Below are 16,679 nucleotides of genomic sequence, written 5' to 3' on the forward strand. Positions count from 1 at the left end.
ATTAAACACTACCATGAACAGCAGCCTCGTAAGAATACCCTTCTTACAATAGATAGTTGATCTTCTGTCGTGGTTACAGGCTCACAGGATGTTAAAGAAACAAAAAGTTAAAAAGCAACTCTCAGCTTGAATGCCTAACTAACTTAAGTATCCACTCCTTGTTAGTTGAAGTTATCTAGAGAAAAAAAAATGCAGTAGCTAGATGTATTGGGTTGGACTTATCTGGAGCTAATTCTCCTCACAGCATCTTTCAAGTGCTGTGTTTTTTGCAGCAGTAGTTGGTAACACAGCAGTGTTTTGGCTACTGTTGAATCCAGTATCCAGGCTGTGTCCTTTCAACATTTCCCTGCCCCAAGAGTACATTGAGGGGTGGGCAAAATCCTGGGAGGGGACACAGCTGAGCCAGCTGACTTAGACTGGCCAAAGAGGTATTCCACACCATATGATGTCAGCTCAGGTATAAGAATGAAGTGAAAGAACGAAGTGTGAGGATTCATCCATGGCGTTTATCCTCCCAAGGAACCACCAAGCTTAGAGAGCCCTGCTTCCCGAGACCAACCATCATCCTGCTGCTGGGCAGTAGAGACTGACATCCCTCTCTGCTTTTTGATTCTGTGCGGTCTATTGCTGTTTGCTTAGTAGTGTTATTAAAATTGCTCCTATCCTATTCCTGCCTTCTCTTATATTTTTTCCCTTCTTCCCCTGTTCACTTCAGAGGGGGAGTGATAGAGCAGCTTTGGTGGGCATCTGGCCTCCAGGCCAGAATCAAACCATCACACTAGACCATGAGTTTCTCAGCTTTCGTAAGGATAAGAAGGAAGCAGAATGAAAGGAAGGGAAAGAACATGCTGTTTGGGACTTTTGTGAACTTAACCTTAAGCTGGATGCAAGTTCTGCAGAAAGTTCTTGACAAGGAGGTTGACTAAGAGGCAACTATTTCAAATAAGTTAGAAAGCAGAAATAAGAAGTTAAATATTTGTGACATTCTTGCTGTTATTCAACTGATGCCCTATACCAACTGTCCACCTCAAACACCTAATTCAAGTAATCCAAAATTGCAAAGTTTCCAGTGCACAACCAAATCTCTACAGTATTTTCAGTGTCTTGGACATAGTTTTTTGTGTGTACACCTGTGCCATCTGCACATTTGTTTCCAGTCCATGGATTCAGATTTTGCATGAGGCTAAACTCTCCAGACATACAACAAATTCTCCCTGCCATTACGCAGTAAGGGTAGACACGTCAGTATCAATACATGGAGACAGCTGTGTTTGAGATTTGGCACTATAGATCCAGATCAGCAACCCTGGACATGGAGCCACTTTGTTACTGGGTCTGAACCCCTGGAAAACTTAAATGCTACATAATTGAGCAATTTTTCATAGACTCTTAGAATCAATAAGGTTGGAAAAGACCTCAGAGATCATCAGGTCCAACTTATTACCCAATACCTCATGACTAAGTAAACCCCGGGTTCAAGTGCCATGTCCAATCCCCTCTTGAACACCTTCAGGGATGGTGACACAAACCACCTCCCTGGACAGCCCATTCCAGGGGCCAATAACTCTTTCTGTGAAGAACTTTATTCTCACCCCCAGCCTAAACTTCCCCTGGTGCAGCTTGAGACTGTGTCCTCTTGTTCTGGTGCTGGTTGCCTGGGAGAAGAGACCAACCCCCACCTGTCTATAACCTCCCTTCAGGTAGTTGTAGACAGCAAGAAGGTCTCCCCTGAGCCTCCTCTTCTTTGGGCTAAACAACCCCAGCTCATTCAACATCTCCTCATAGGGCTTGTGCTCCAGACCTCTCCCCAACCTCGCCCTTCTCAGGACACATTCAAATGTCTCAATATCCTTCTTAAATTGTGGGTTTAATGTGTGATTTAGGTTTTGTTCATCATACTATGTTCACTGGATTTATAATGCTGAGCCTTCTCTGAACAGGGTTGCATTGCAAAATGTGAACTTGTCTCTAGCTATGCAGAAGCTTGAACACTTCTGTAGTGAGCAGATTGTGTGGCTGCCTCAGCCTAAGTACCCTGACCACTCCTGTACATAACAACCATGCTGGAAACTATTTACTATCACAAATGCTTAAGTTGACACACTGCTGCTGACTCTGACACTACAAGTAAATAATTTTATTACATTATGGATGCATTTTAGTTTTTCTAGCATGAGGGCAGGGTTTGAGTTTGGCCATGTGAAGAAAACTGGTTTAAATCTGAGCAGATGTTTCAGATAACTGGCAATTAAATAATTCATAATGTTGACATGTTGCCATCAGGTTTCCAAATTAAGAGAGTCCTTTTTTTTTTCTCTGTTCAAGCAACACTAGCCACTCTGGCAACTCCTCTTTTGGAACATTTAGGACAAAAAGATGTGCCCATCTGCTCTGCACAAAAGAGAAAAAAAGAGAAGTCTTCACGTCCAAGATGACCATGATGACAAGACACGCATAAATATGCTTCCCCTTGCTGTATCGGTGCTGCTCACTGTGCTGGTTTTCATATGACATCTGTTCCAGTGGATGCAATGTGCTGCAAAAGGGCAAGCAAGGTAGTGAGCTATCACCCACTAGCTGTTTGCAGCCATTGTAAATGTAAAGTACCCCAAACTTACATTTTGTGGTCTATATTGTGTGAATAGAATAGAATAGAATAGAATAGAATAGAATAGAATAGAATAGAATAGAATAGAATAGAATAGAATAGAATGGAATGGAATGGAATGGAATGGAATGGAATGGAATGGAATGGAATAGAATAGAATAGAATAGAATAGAATAGAATAGAATAGAATAGAATAGAATAGAATTAGAATGGAATTAACCAGGTTTGAAGAGGACTTTGAGATCATTGAGTCCAACCTATCATCCAACACTATATAATCAACTAAACCATGGCACCAAGCACCCCATCCAGTCTCTTCCTAAACACCCCCAGTGATGGTGACTCCACCACCTCCCTGGGCAGCCCATTCCAGTGGCCAATCACTCTTTCTGTGAAGAACTTCTTCCTAATATCCAGCCTAAACCTCCTCTGGTGCAGCTTGAGACTGTGTCCTCTTGTTCTGGTGCTGGTAGCCTGGGAGAAGAGACCAAAATATATCCAAAACATCCAAAATATATCAGAAAATAGTGGAAGTCATAGATACTTATATTACCTACACAGCAGCTCATTAAGATTCTTTTCCACCTCAGTGAAAAGAACTGTGACACTTGCACCTGAGCTCTATCAGACCCTTCAGACTGATATTTCAATGAGAACATGAATTTCATGACTGCAGAAGGTTATCAAGTCAAATACTCTGCCTGATTTTTAAAAGGGTTGGATAATTTTATGACCGTTAATAACATTTGCAGTTCTGCATGCTAAAACAAGGTAATCAAATGTCATACTTTGGAGCACAGCTAATTGCCATATAGGTCAAGAAGAGTATTTTTGCTAATGCACATCATTGCACAAAATAAACTCACAAGTTCAACAAGTGAAACCTTAATATTAGAAGATTTTAGCTTTTCTGTGTATGTGTTGCTTATACTTGGGTGCTACATAGAATAAAGATCGTGTGTGGAACAAAGCAGTCCCAACAAATCACTCAGGATGATCCAGTGCCTCTAAAAAGACTCAGGTGTTGATGCATCTCAGTGTTTTCAGGTGGTTTTGCAAGTTTTAAAGATTAAATTTCTAGCCACATTCTGAAATGCTTCTTAGCATGGAATGACAGACAATTAAGGTCAAATGGGGCCTCAGGAAGTCATGCAGCTCATCTCTGTTACCCAAGGCTGGATCAATTAAGTCTATATCTGGCAGATATTTATCTAAACTCTCTTTAGACTTCCAGTAATGGACCTTTTACAGGCAATTCTTTTTCCCCCCAGAATCAGAATTTGTAACTTAATGCCAAGCTTTAATCTTCCTTACTTTTTCTTGAGGTAAACGGAACCAAATGAAAGGCAGGGATTATTACAACAGAAAACAAAATGGGCAGAAAAATATAAATAAGACAAATTACATTATAAAAACCATATATATGTATATAATGTAAGTATGTAAGGCTGCTAAAACTAAATATTTTGTCTGGTTTTTTTTTTGTATTGACTGCAAAATTTTTACATGTTCTGGTAGTGGCAAGATCACCAAGGACCTTATCATATGTGGTGGAGTCACTGTCCCTGGAGGTGTTCAAAAGGGGATTGGTCGTGGCACTTGGTGCCATGGTTTAGTAGTCATAAGGTCTTGGGTGAAAGGTTGGACATGATGGTCTCTGAGGTCTCTTCCAACCTTATTGATTCTATAATTCTGTGATATCTCAGGTATCACACACTAATTGAAATGGATAGTTTGTGGCCAAAATAGTTCATTCATTGAAGCTCTGTTTGTTAAGGTACATCTACAGATATCATTATAATAACAATCATTCTTCTAATTTAGACAAATCTCCATATGCTTTCTATTTCTCAACTTTTTCACAGCTATCAATAAAGATATTGAATAGGTTGGGGCCCAGCACTGATCCCTGGGGGACACCACTAGTGACTGGCTGCCAGCTGGATGTGGCACCATTCACCACCACTCTCTGGTCTCGGCCCTCCAGCCAGTTCCTAACGCAGAGCAGAGTGCACCTGTCCATCAGAAGCAGGAAAGTCATTGTGCCCCTGTCCTCAGCATTGGTTAGGCCAAACCTTGAGTCCTGTGTCCAGTTCCGGGCCCCTCAGTTTAGGAAAGATGTTGAGTTGCTGGAATGTGTCCAGAGAAGGACAACAAAGCTGGTGAGAGGTCTGGAGCACAAGCCCTATGAGGAGAGGCTGAGGGAGCTGGGGTTGCTTAGCCTGGAGAAGAGGAGACTCAGGGGTGACCTTCTTGCTCTCTACAACTCCCTGTAGGGAGGTTGTAACCAGGTGGGGGTTGGTCTCTTCTCCCAGGCAACCAGCACCAGAACAAGAGGACACAGTCTCAAGCTATACCAGGGGAGGTTTAGGCTGGATGCCAGGAAGAAGTTCTTCCCAGCAAGAGAGATTGGCCATTGGAATGTGCTGCCCAGGGAGGTGGTGGATTCACCATCACTGGAAGCATTTAAGAAGAGAATGAATGGGGAACTTGGTGCCATGGTTTATTTGATTAGATAGTGTTGGATGATAGGTTGGACTCAATGTTCTCTGACATCTTTTCCAAACTGGTTAATTCTATTCTATTCTATTCTATTCTATTCTATTCTATTCTATTCTATTCTATTCTATTCTATTCTATTCTATTCTATGTTCTACCTCCTCAACTGTTCGAACTTTGTCTTTAAAATCTACAAATCTGCCTCAAATACAGGCTTTTTCTTTCTTTCTTTCTTATTATGTCTCATACAGGAACCATATAAATACACATATTTTTTAAAGTAAGAATGATAATGCATAAAATATTTGGTATTAAACCAACTGGTATGGAAATTTTATTTCCACACCACGGAAATCAGAGGCTGTTTCCAGGGCAGCATGAGGGAAATATGTTATGTGTGTGATGACAGAAACCTGTCGCTGTTTAACCTGTTGTAGTGGGTTGAAATTTCCCATTCACATTAACTTATTGGTGTCAAGAATGGGAAAATATGTTTGGGAAATATTTTTTTATACTTTTTTTTTTTTAATAAATAAGTTTATGAAACTGTTAAATACATATTTCAACAATTATTCAATTACTCTAGCCTCCAGCTCTTTGTTTTGTGTAGTTTTGCTCCTTGGAATGCTCTAAACTTGCCTGACAACAATTGAAAGGCTTGAGTAAATACTGAAGGACCTGTCAAAATAGCATGGCATAGCACAATCTGGGGAGAGCAGAATGAGGTAGTTCTGCAGCTAGAAGTAATAGCCACAGTAACATCAAGGCAGGCATTTTAGCATTGGGGTTAGCAACGTGTCAGCATGTTTGCATGGGTTGCTACGCCTGGGCACCCAGCTTCATCTTGCTTGGTACAGCAGACAAGTACATCTGCCACCTACTTTTTTAACAAGATAATCTGAAGATTCTGAATGCACAGAACAAGCTTCTTCATCGTTCTTTGGGAAAAACAGACTGGCAAACAGTCTGTGTTTGGTCATTTCAAAGTTAAAAGAGTAAAGAATGCTCTTCTGTTTTTTCTTCTAAATTGAAGATTTACATAAAAATGTTGAAACCTGCCTGGGAAGTATCTTCATCTTCATCCTTTTGTTGGCTCTATATAGAACAGAACAGAACAGAACAGAACAGAACAGAACAGAATAGAATAGAATAGAATAGAATAGAATAGAATAGAATAGAATAGACCAGGTTGGAAGAGAACTTCAAGATCATCACGTCCAACCTATCATCCAACACCACCCAACAAACTAAACCATGCAACCAAGCACCCTGTCAAGTCTACTCCTGAACACCTCCAGTGATGGTGACCCCACCACCTCCCCAGGCAGCCCATTCCAATGGGCAATCACTCTCTCTGTATAGAACTTCTTCCTAACACCCAACCTGAACCTCCCCTGGTGCAGCCGGAGACTGTTCTCTTGTTCTGGTGCTGGCTGCCTGGGAGAAGAGACCAACCTCTGCCTGTCTACAACGCCCCTTGTAGACAGCAATAAGGTCACCCCTGAGTCTCCTCTTCTCCAGGCTAAGCAACCCAGCTCCCTCAGCCTCTCCTCATAGGGCTTGTGTTCCAAGCCCCTCACCAACTTTGTTGCCCTTCTCTGAACACGCTCCAGCAAGTCAACATCCTTCCTAAACTGAGGGGCCCAGAACTGGACACAGGACTCAAGGTGTGGCCTAACCAGTGCAGTGTACAGGGGCAGAATGACCTCCCTGCTGCTGCTGGCCACACTATTCCTGATGCAGGCCAGGATGCCATTGGCTCTCTTGGCTGCCTGGGCACACTGCAGGCTCATGTTCAGCCTACCATCAACCAGCACTCCCAGGTCCCTCTCTACCTGGCTGCTCTCCAGCCACTCTGACCCCAGCCTGTAGCTCTGCATGGGGTTGTTGTGGCCAATGTGCAGAACCCGGCACTTGGATGTGTTCAATCTCCTGCCCTTGGACTCTGCCCATCTGTCCAGCCTGTCGAGGTCCCTCCGCAGAGCCTCTGTACCCTTCAGCAGATCAACTCCTGCCCCCAGCTTGGTGTCGTCCACGAGTTTACTGATGATGGACTCAATGCCCTCATCCAGATCATCAATAAAGATGTTAAAGAGCACAGGGCCCAGCACTGATCCCTGGGGGACTCCACTACTGACTGGCCGCCAGCTGGATGTGGCACCATTCACCACTGCCTTTATTTTATCCTTTCAGAGGTTAAGCAAAGCAGGGAGGTCATTCTGCCCCTTTACACTGCACTGGTTAGGCCACACCTTGAGTCCTGTATCCAGCTGTGGGCCCCTCAGTATAGGAAAGATGTTGACTTGCTGGAATGTGTCCAGAGAAGGGCAACAAAGTTGGTGAGGGTTTTGGAAGGCAAGCCCGGTGAGGAGAGGCTGAGGGAGCTGGGGTTGCTTAGCCTGGAGAAGAGGAGACTCAGGGGAGACCTTATTGCTCTCTAAAATTACCTGAAGGGAGGTTGTAGCCAGGTGGGGGTTGGTCTCTTCTCCCAGGTAACCAGCATCAGAACAAGAGGACACAGTTTCAAGCTGCACCAGGGGAGGTTTAGACTGGAAGTTAGGAAGAAGTACTTGATAGACAGAGTGATTTGCCATTGTAATGGACTGCCCAGGGAGGTGGTGGAGTTGCCATCATTGGAGGTGTTTAGGGGGAGACTTGATGGGGTGCTTGGTGCCATGGTTTAGTTAATTAGATGGTGTTGGATGATGGCTGGGATGCAATGATTTTGAAGGTCTCTTCCATCCTGGTTTATGTTCTATTCTATTCTATTCTATTCTATTCTATTCTATTCTATTCTATTCTATTCTATTCTGTTCTGTTCTGTTCTGTTCTGTTCTGTTCTATTCTTAGTGATGCCCAATTAAATGACAGGACAAGAGGAAATGGGCGGAAGTTGGGCCACAGGAAGTTCCATGGAAACATGACTGACAGAATACTGGAACAGGCTGCCCAGCGGGGTTGTGGAGTCTCCTTCCCTGCAGATATTCAAATCCTGCCTGGATGCATTCCTGTGTGATCTGATATAGGTGATCCTGCTCTGGTAGGAGGGTTGGATTAGGTGATCTTTCGAATTCCCTTCCAAACCACTAACATTCTGTGATATCAAATGCAAAGGAAGTAATGACATCAGGTAAGGTGTATAAGCTGTTAACATGCAGCAAAAAGATTGCATCTGAGGCACAACAAACATATACACAAAAAAAGTAGCAGAAAAGACACTGACTAAAGAAATGCCTAGAAAAGAAGTGAGGGTAAAGAGAGTGGAACTGAAGCTCTCAGTATCTCAGCTCTCAGAGTATCGGTAAACTCCAGAAACGTTAGTGTTGATGGGTTTGACATAAAATTTGAAGAAGATATTGACTATCAAAACAGAGATGCATTAATAGTAGAAGGGTCAATGGAGCACTTCATACATAGCCACTTCTATCAGATGAATGAGTATGAGAGGCTAGAAGTTGGCTCTCCTGGTGTGACTCAACAAAGATAGAATCTCTTGCTGCTTGCCCAGACAATATGTGTGAGGCAGAGCCACTGGAAGGAAGGTGCGAAGATCATGTAGGAATCCTGTCTACCAATCCTGGATGCAAATCACCTTGCGATTGCATCATGATAACACTGGACTGCAGCTGGCCTAGAACAATGGCTGAAGGACCCAGCCATCAAGCCTTCAGGACAAGATCATTTTCCTGCCATCAGATACCCCAGGAAGGGAGGATGGTGAGACAATGGATTCACCACCTGTTTCCTGATGTGTAAGGAGTGTGTGGGCAGGTAGATGGAGAAGGAGGAAGCGGAGGCCTCCCCCCTCCACACATACCTAAGGTCTAAAAACTGTGTAAAAGACTTGAGCCACTACTGGCTTGACAGAAGAAAAAGGCAGAAGAAAAACGGAGGAATGAAAACACTGATGAAGGAAAACACAGAACAATGCCACTGAAAGCACGAGAGATGGAAAAGCCCAGGACACTGCTGCTCTGGAGAAAAGAGGCTGTGGAGCCTGGAAGAAGCAGACTGAACCCTCTCTCCATGTCCTAAGTTCTGCCTGCTGCAACTCATGGAGCTGAAGAAGCTGCCCGGAGGACCACATCTCTTCTCTGGCTAAAGCCTCAGCACCCTTCCTCTACAGACCCAACATCTCCTGCAGCACTTTTCCTCCACAGACTCAAACTGTCTTGGGGGGGTGAGGGGTGTAGTAATATGATTCCTTTCCTCTTCTCTCTCCCTTCTCTCTCTCCCTCTCTATTTTCTCCCTCTCCCCTTCTTATTTCCACTTTATTTACATAATAAATAATCTAGCTGTTGATATTTTGGCCTCGTTTGTGCCTCTAATTTCACAGTACAGGAATATTCAAAAGAACTGAGTCTGTTTCCCTCTCCGGACTGAGACAATGAGAAATCAGAATCAGTACGTAACAGCAGAAGATATTACTAAAAAAATTAAAATAACTCATATAATTACTGAGATAGAGTTTTCTTCATAGTGGGCAATCCCATGCAGAGCTATAGGCTGGGTTCGGAGTGGCTGGAGAGCTCCCAAATAGAGAGGGACCTGGGTGTGCTGATCGACAGCCACCTGAATATGAGCCAACAGTGTGCCCAGGTGGCCAGGAGGGCCAATAGCATCCTGACCTGCATTAGGAATAGTGTGGCCAGTAGGAGCAGGAAGGTCATAGTGCCCCTGTACTCTGCTTTGGTTAGGCCGCACCTTGAGTACTGCGTCCAGTTCTGGGCCCCTCAGTTTAAGAAGGACATCAAAACACTTGAGCGTGTCCAGAGAAGGGCAACAAGGCTGGGGAGAGGCCTTGAACACAAGCCCTATGAGGAGAGGCTGAGGGAGATGGGATTGTTTAGCCTGGAGAAGAGGCTCAGGGGTGACCTCATTGCCCTCTACAACTACCTGAGGGGTGGTTGTAGCCAGGAAGGGGTTGGCCTCTTCTCCCAGGCAACCAGCACCAGAACAAGGGGACACAGTCTCAAGCTGCGCCAGGGGAGGTTTAGACTCGAGGTGAAGAGGAAGTTCTTCACCGAGCGAGTAATTCATCATTCGAACGGGTTGCCCAGGGAGGTGGTTGAGTCATCGACCCTGGAGGCGTTCAAGGGGAGATTGGACGTGGCACTTGGTGCCATGGTCTAGTCGTGGGGTCTGTGTTGTTAGGTTGGACTCGATGATCCTCAAGGTCCTTTCCAACCTAAGTGATACTGTGATACTGTGATACTGTGATACTGTGATACTGTGGGTAGTATGAGGCTATGTTTTGGATTTGTGCTAGAAAGTATGTTATTGACACATGGATGCTTTAGCTATTGTTGAGAAGTGATTACACAGATTCAAGGTTTTTTTCTGCTTTTCACACCACCTGGCAAGTAGGCTGAGGGTGCACAAGAAGCTGTGAGGGGGACACAGCTCAGGCAGCTGTTCCCAACTCACCAAAAGGCTAGTCCGTACAATATGATGTCATCATCGGCATATAAATCTGTGAAGGAAGAAGGAAGGAGAGAATGTTCAAAGCAATAATGTTTGTCTTCCCAAGTAACCACTACAGATGTTGGAGGCCTCTTTTCCAGAAGATGGCTGAAAACTTTCCTGCCAGTGGGAAGTAGAGAACAAATTTCTTCTTTCCCTTTGCTTGTGTGTATAGCTTTTGCTTTACCTATTAAACTGCCTTAACTTCAAACCATGAGTTTTCTCAATTTTATTCTTTCTCCCTCACTTTTATTCTTCATCCCATCCCACTGAGGGGGAAGTGAGCAAGTAGCTGTATGTGGCTTAGTTGCCAGCTCGGGTTAAACCACAGCAACTGGGCATCATCTGATGTTCATTCTGCATGTTCTGCTAGTACTATAAAGAAAAAAATATTACCGCATCCAAGAAAGATTAGAAATCTTTCCTAGAAATATTGATGTGGCTTTTACTTGATGGGATGTGACCAAAGAACACTATAATGCTTGCAACTCTATTAAAGCATCAGAATGATTTGGTGGCTAAACTCTAATTGTCATTTGTTATTCACTGTATTTGCCAGGACACAGAGAGGCATCTAAATGGGCAAGGAGATGAAAGAGGTAAAAGACATCAGTTTGACAGCATGTCATCCAGCAGATTCTGTGAGGCTTCAGAGAATCCATGGGTGAAATTCATCGTGCAGAGCTGAGTGCCAATGTCAGGCATTTCCAAAGGATGAATTGTCTGACCTTCCCATGTGCTACTATAAGGATAAGTTCAGTAGCTCTCTGGAAGTATCTCCCTGTATTGACTAAAAAGCGAGCTTCGAGTGTAGCTTTCAGATTTTTCAAGTTAAGTCAGATGAGCTCCATGCAGGGCTTTTACCTAGGTATACAACTTGGAAAAGGCATTCAAATCAAGCTAGGATTATTCAGTTTTTATAGTGTCTGAAACGCTGTGCTTTATCTCCTGGCAGAACTCACAGCATGGAACAGGCCAAATGCTTGCTGGTTGGGAAGTAAGTACAGAGCGAGTAGTTAAAAAAACACATGCAAATGGTAAAAGTCTCCCTGAGGCTGGAAGAAGGATATTAGATTCAGGATAATAAAAGTACCTGACAAAAAGTTAAAATATTCTTGCAGTGAAAATACCATGCAGTTCATAGAAAAATGAAGTTACATAGCCATTATATGAACCATGAAAGGAAAAACTGTACAATTTTATCTGACAATAGGGGCTGTTTAAGTGTAATTTATAGCCAAATAGAGAGTCAAATGGCTTTTGGCAAGGAACCTATAGTGAGGTTAGAAAAAAAGTAGCTCATGACAACCTTTTAGAGACACATCCTGAAGAAGACAGAAACACTGACCAGGAAACATATTAATTACCCTGGTATTGATTAGGATAACTGGAATCCAAATTCTTAAAAGTTACATATTCTTACTGCAGCATCACTTTGTTGCTAGTAATTCCACGGGTAAGTTTGACACTCCAAGGCCATTCCATGCCTGATCCTAAGAAATTAGATAAAAAATAAGAAATCATGTTTAAGATACAGAGCATGCTGGATCTACTTATCAGCTTATCATTGAGTTTGAAAGGATGCTGTGTAGAGAAAGTGTTTTGACTTTGAGAAAGAGGACGGCGAAGCAAAAAAGCTGGATGCTCTGAGGAATGTTGATTGGAATTCTATAATGTATGAGAAATCTCCTGAAGAAGAGGAAATATAATATTTAAGAAACAGCTGATGAGAAGGTAATTGAAATTCGTCTGAAGCAAATAGATATTCTTCTGAATACAGAGTAGAATGTCAAGAAAATTTAATGAAAATACAACAGGATAATAAGTCCAACTCAAAACTGAAAATTGGAGCATGTTTCTTCTCAAACCTTCTGGTTCAATTATACCCCCTAGAAGTGACTACATTTTTCTACTATCTCTAGAGAAAGCCTAAGATACACAGAGCTAAGGTAGAAGAAAACATTACCAACAAGTAAAAGCAGATTAAATCAAGCACAACTCCTGTACATCATTTAATTGGGAAAATGTCATCAGCAAACTGTCTAATATTCCAGTCCTCTTTACATTACTTTTAAAAGTCTTGATCTTCAATAGAGGCAAATCAAGCAAACAGTTCAGCCATGAAATCATACTAGCTTTACAATTTAATGTTGGTTGCCTGCTTTTCTCAAATGATGCAATCAAACTGGGTGCAATAGGTAACAACAGGTGACCTCCCTCCTGTCTAGATCAGAGACAAGAAAATTTGGCTGAATGTAACAAGTTTCTATACATATCCAGGGGAACAGCACTTAACAAAGATATTCTGTACAGAGATCTCTTCAAGGTTTAGAAAACTAAGTATTCATCTGAAATGTATGTTCCAATACCCTGAGGACCTGGCCAAGTGCTGAACAAGCTCTACCTCAGTGATTGTTCTCTACAACTACCTGCTCTCTACCACTACCTGAAGGGAGGTTATAGACAGGAGGGGGTTGGTCTCTTCTCACAAGCAACCAGTACCAGAACAAGAGGACACAGTCTCAAGCTGTGCCAGGGGAAGTTTAGGTTCGAGGTGAGGAAAAAGTTCTTCACAGAGAGAGTTGTTAGCCATTGGAATGTGCTGCCCAGGGAGGTGATGGAGTCACCATCTCTGGGAGTGTTCAAGAGGGGTTTGGACCTGGTACTTGGTGCCATGGTTTAGCAGTCATTAGGTCTTGGGTGACAGGTTGGACTTGATGATCTTTGAGGTCTTTTACAACCTCCTTGATTCTATGAATCTATGATTCTATATCCTTTAGTTCATCTGACTAGTCCTAGGTCAGAAAGGTCATATTCAACCACGATATTCAGAGAGGATTCATTGTGGTTTTGTTTGAACAATAAATTGATGTCCTGCAGACCAGATTTAGCAGGAAGTCAGAAGAGATTAAGAGACTTTTCAATTTAAAGACATGCATTGGTGTCAGCAAGAAGACTTCTTCAGCATGCTAATGTTTTCTTGGTTTTGCAGAAGAAGGAGTTTCAGGAAGGAGTTTCAAAGGATCAATGCTGTTTCCAGGACTGAGCACAAGCACTTTTATTATACACAAGTGTGTACTTTGAATAAAATTATTGCTGCGCTCCTATCCATCAATATTAGTAGGACTCCTAGTGTAAAATTGTGGTGGGTTAACACCTTTTTCTGAAAACAAAAGAAGAAAGCAGGGGGGAGGGCTTGCGGGTACTTTACACTCCCTGAAGGGCGTCTCCCCCCTAGGAAAGCTGAGTCTGTTCCACTCCCCCCTCCCTGCCCAGCAAGGGTATAAAAAAGCAGGACCTCATAGCTGCTGGATCTCCTTTTTTGGCTCCTGCCTCTGCTGGATGAGAGCTACTGCAGCTGCTCTCCTGATCCTCAGCCACGTGGCCGGACCTGATCCTTCTCCCTGCTGCCTCTGTGCCTCCTCAGAGACAGACTGGTTCTGTATTATTCTTTTTCTATCCCCCTCCCATCCATTTTTGTTTCTTGCCCTTGTGAACCTTTTTTCCCTGTTATTGCTATATATATATATATATTTTGAAGAAAAAAAATTACTTGCCTCTCTACTTCCAAGCTGACTCCAGATTGTTGCTTAGTGGGTTTGCTCCTTACCTTTTTTTTTCCCTCCTCTCCCTGTTTGGAGGGAGGAGGTGGGGGGGGAAGTGGGGAAGAGATTCTCAGCCTTTTCCCCATTTGAGTTTTTAACTCTCAGTTAAGGCTCAAACCACTACAAAAAGGTATCACAGATCCCATAAAATCTGTATGCTCTGAACTCAAGAAATCTCCAAGTCTGTCTGTAGTTACAATTGATGCTAACAGAGACTTCATATCTAAGAAAGCCTACAGCTATCTAATTCAACTGATATAAATCATTCTGGAAGAAATTCCTAAGAAATATGACAATTGAGGGTGTTTTTTGCTTACAGATACTGTAACCACTGAGATTTCAATTACACAAGCCCTTGCTTCATAATTAAAGCATAATCTCTGTCAATTGGTGCACATATATCTTAGTCAACATCTCAGCTGACTGTGGATCTCTATGGCAATGAAATCTCTCTGCCAGTGAAGTATGGTAAAAATTTTCTCAGCTGCTGTTACTAGATGAGTATTGCTCTCAGATCAGATGAGAGACTCTGGTCTTTCAGAAAGGTAATGTCAGGTCAACACACTTTTGTATTCCCAGTGATCTTTATAATTTTGAAATGATGGAATAGTTGTGGGCTGTATAGCATCAGCTGCTCTGTTTGGCAAGTCATTTCAATTCTCCTTTTGTGAATCAGATGCAAAAAGTTAGTTCACAAACTTAACTTCATTATTTTGGCAGCTTTCTTTGCAGATGATCCTGTTCAGCATAATCTTTCCACACATTGTGGAAAGATGTTCCACACATTGGGGAAAGATGGGTTTTTTTTATTATTATACTGCATAATTAATGTTTCTCTGCTTCCACCAAGATCTTTAACATTCTACCATCATATTTATCCTTTTCACAATTACATCTCATTCATGGCTCTGAGGCATCCTTGTAGAAATAAATCAACTAATTTACCATTTCCAGGTGGTGAATTTACACCTGATAGTAACAATGTGGATGACCTTAAATGGTATACAATTACATTGCATCCTACTTTATAATTCTGTCTTCAAAGACATCTAGTTCTTCCTGTGTTAATAAATCAGCCTTCTGAATTAGAGTGGCTCCCAGTTTTGCATCTTTATATTTCTACCCACAATTTTTATCTGGAAAAAAAGCCCTAACATTCAGTTCTCGAATACCTTTGAGGATCTCTATTGACAATTTCCTTTCAAATTAGGCATTACACTTGCTAGCATAATTCCATCTTGTTAAGCTTTTGGGCAAGTTGTTAATTTTCACATAATTACAGCCTCCTTCTCCGTATGAATTAATAGTTTCCCATGTAGCATATCTGTTTCTTTTGGAAGATCAAAAAGATTATTTGGGTTTTTTTCCCCCTACTGAGAAAACACACTACCCTAGCAAAAAAAGGGACTTAGATTTGCTTGGCATTCTCATTCCATCACAGAATCACAGAATCATCAAATCACCAAGGTTGGAAGAGACCTCAAAGATCATCAAGTCCCACTTGTCACCACAGACCTCATGACTAAACCACGGCACCAAGTGCCACATCCAGTCCCCTCTTGAACACCTCCAGGGATGGTGACTCCACCACCTCCCTGGGCAGCCTGTTCCAATGGCTAATGACTCTCTCAGTGAAGAACTTTCTCCTCATCTCAAGCCTCAATTTCCCATGGCGCAGCTTGAGACTCATTTTTTCTTATTCTTCACAGCTTGCTTTGGATTTTTGGAACAATACCATTCCTCAAAAAAATGGACTCACTATCTGAATCCTCACTACCTAATTTTATGTGCTAGTTTGCACAGTTCATCTGTTACTAGGATAATCTAAATTATTGCATTCGTTTATTTGAAATAAATGTTGCCATTTCCATTTCTGTCCTTCATTCTTGCAGGCCATCCTGGGTTGACCGTAATGTTTTATCATCTTGATTTGATAGGGGCTGAATTACAGAATCATAGAATCACAGAATCACCAAGGTGAAGAAACCTCAAAGAGCATCAAGTCCAACCTGTCACCACAGACCTCATGACTACTAAACCATGGCATCCAATCCCCTCTTGAACACCTCCAGGGATGGTGACTGCGCCACTTCCCTGGGCAGCACATTCCAATGGCTAACAACTCTCTCTGTGAAGAACTTTCTCCTCACCTCGAACCTAAACTTCCCCTGGCACAGCTTGAGACTGTGTCCTCTTGTTCTGGTACTGGTTGCTTGTGAGAAGAGACCAACCCCCTCCTGGCTACAACCTCCCCTCAGGTAATGAGGTGGGAAATACAAAAATATAGTTATATTTATTTTTCTGCCAAAATTAGGTATAAAAACATATTAAGTTATCTACAGGTTCTATTCTGTCACAAATTCTACCAGGATTCTTTTTGGCAACTTTAGTACAATTTAGAGAATTCAGAAAATGGAAAAGGCTAAGCCACAAAATAGCTCAACCCACTAAACAGAAAAAGAGGACACAGTCTCAAGCTGCACAAGGGGAGGTTTAGGCTGTG

This window comes from Melanerpes formicivorus, unplaced genomic scaffold, assembly GCF_026170545.1.
Source record: "Melanerpes formicivorus ecotype bairdi unplaced genomic scaffold, bMelFor1.0.p_v2 SCAF_44, whole genome shotgun sequence".
Classification (NCBI taxonomy): domain Eukaryota; kingdom Metazoa; phylum Chordata; class Aves; order Piciformes; family Picidae; genus Melanerpes; species Melanerpes formicivorus.